This window comes from Elephantulus edwardii, unplaced genomic scaffold (genome assembly GCF_000299155.1).
Source record: "Elephantulus edwardii isolate Elephantulus edwardi_28Jun2011 unplaced genomic scaffold, EleEdw1.0 scaffold00082, whole genome shotgun sequence".
Taxonomy (NCBI): domain Eukaryota; kingdom Metazoa; phylum Chordata; class Mammalia; order Macroscelidea; family Macroscelididae; genus Elephantulus; species Elephantulus edwardii.
The window spans coordinates 90,518-93,066 of NW_006399832.1; positions in this window are offsets into that span (position 1 = coordinate 90,518).

Consider the following 2,549-nt stretch of genomic DNA (forward strand, 5'->3'; position numbering starts at 1 on the left):
AAGGTTGTGAATCTTAATGAGAAAAGATTGCCTCATCTTTCTCCTGTGGCGCCGTGCATGTGGCGCCTTTTGGTTAGCAGCTCAGCATAATCTATCATGCCACCACTGTTCTCTCAACCTTAGTACTATTAGCGTTTTGGAGTGGACGGTGGTTCTTTGTTGTAGGTGGGTGCTCTGTGCTTATAAAGGATACTTAGCAGCATCGCTGGCCTCTATCTGCCAGGTGCTGATAATATCCCACTTTCCCCAAAGTTGTCTGCAGACACTGTCACGTGTTTCCCTAGAGACACAACCAAGGTTGAGAATTGCTGCTACAGTTGAAGAAGCAGCACCATTTTCTGGATATCTTTTTTGTGTTTCAACCAAGAATGTGTCCACCCAATGCCACTCATCACCCAGGGAGGCAGAACGGCCCCCAAGCGAATCCTTGCTCCAGGTGAGCTAACAAAAGTGTTTTCTGGATGTTTCCTTTTGTGTTGCTGTGAGTACGCTCTGGCCCAGCTCCCACCCTGAGCTTTCATAATACATACCATTTACTGGACCAATTAGTGTTTGTGACTGTGGGTGGCGATTTAAAATGAAAAAGCTTCACTTTTATGCTCTAGGACTTTGCTTTGATATGAAGTGAGCTGAGGCCTCCCCTTTCCCTTCTCAGAGTGCATGAATAATGAGATCTTTTGGCTGGAAAGGGGATTATGGGGGTTTTTTTTTTTGCCCCTCACCACTTAAAGTATGGTTTATCAGAACTTCTACCATAACGAGTGTAACAGGTCCTCTAATGACAAATTGTTACATCTAAAATGAGGTCTAGCTGGTGTAATGCTTCTCATGTGTGTGTATTAGAGGTTCTTCCTCAGTAGGCCTGGGGAGGAGACTGGGATTCTGCATTTCTAACAAGCTGCATTGGCACAGAGGCTGTATCAATGAGCTCAGATCTAGCAGTGACGGTGAGGACCATGACGGACCGAGCAGGGCTTACTCTGTTCTATGGCAGGTCACAGTGAGGTGGGACTGAGTCCACACCTCTGAACACCACGGTTAGGATTGACATGGGGCTGGGAGGAGAATAGGAAGAGTGGACAGATAATGAACACTGTATTGGAACAAGTGATGGCAAAAACTGCTTAAAAGGAATATGTGATTAGGTCTTATATGTATGACAACAGTACAGAATAAGAGGTACATTTCAAAGTGGACTGGGGTTGGGGGAAGGGAGAAAATTGTGCAACAATGAATAAATATTAAAAAAAGAAAGTGAAGTGGGGAAGGGAGAGGGAGAGAAATGTGCAACAATGAATGAATTAAAAATCCAAAATTTCTGTAAACTTGTTAAAATAACAATTAAAATAAAACTATTATTATTATTATTATTTAAAGAAAAGACAACAGACTAATGCAGCTTGCCTGGAGAGGACACTTGGAGTAGTGAGGGCCTGATGAGGACCAAGTCTTCACAGTTAAAGCAAAACTGACGAATGTGTCCAGGAGGCTGATGTAACACTCTGAGTGTGGGCAGCGTGAGGCTTCTGGCAATCTGTTGTGTAGGGGTGTAAGGGGGTGCTGTTCAGAGAGCCTTCTGTGTGCTATAGCACTGCCTTGCTGGCTGCCAGGCAGCGAGATGGGGGCTGGAGGACCCGCATTTGCAGCTGCTCACCTAGTACTGAGAGCCTGTTGTAACCGGACAGCCTGAGAGAGTGGCTGCCCCCCGAATGGGTGCTACAAGGGCACACCAGCTCCAGGAAGGTAGCAGATGGGCTGTTTTAGACCTAGCAATTGCTGACTCCCTATGTTGCTTTAAGCAGAGAAATTCGCACAGATAACCAAATGAGAATTCCTTTATACATGGATGGATAGATAGACAGACAGACTGGCAAAAAATAAAAATAGTCATTGCCTTGGAATCAGAACAGGGTCATAGCTGATCCTCTAGTGAGTTTTCAGAAACTATAAATCACACGGGAGGAGTCTCTCTTTCTCTCTCTCTCCTGCAGAGCAGCTGGTGGATTTGAACCACCTGACTTTGGGTTGGCAGCACAACTCCCCTACTCACCTGACCTTTATACACCAGTCTTTTCTTGGGAGGAAAAAGATGGCCACTCTTCTCCGATGTGATTGGCAGCCTCTAACAACCTGCCAGAGGGCAAGAGGATTAGCTATAAGACTGAGCCATGTTTGAGAATCTGCTGGGTACTTGGGAAACAGTAGGAGGTGGTCTTTGGCCCCATAGTAAGTCAGTAAAGCATTTACAACTGTCATGCAAAACTGACTCCAAGCACAGAACAGGTAGTAGCCCAAATCCAGCCCTTTCTTTGCATGGATAGCTGTTCATGTTCTCTGTGTATGCGCATTATTTGAATAGACCCTGAAATGTTCGTATTAGAAAACTGTGCAGCTTTTGAAAGAATGAAGTTGCTCTGTATGTACTGACAAGAAAATTTGTTCACACATGAAGAAATGTTCAAAATCCCTAGCTCTAAGAGAGATGCAAATCAAAACAACTATGAGATACCATCTCACCCCAGTCAGAATAGCAAAATTGAACAGAACAG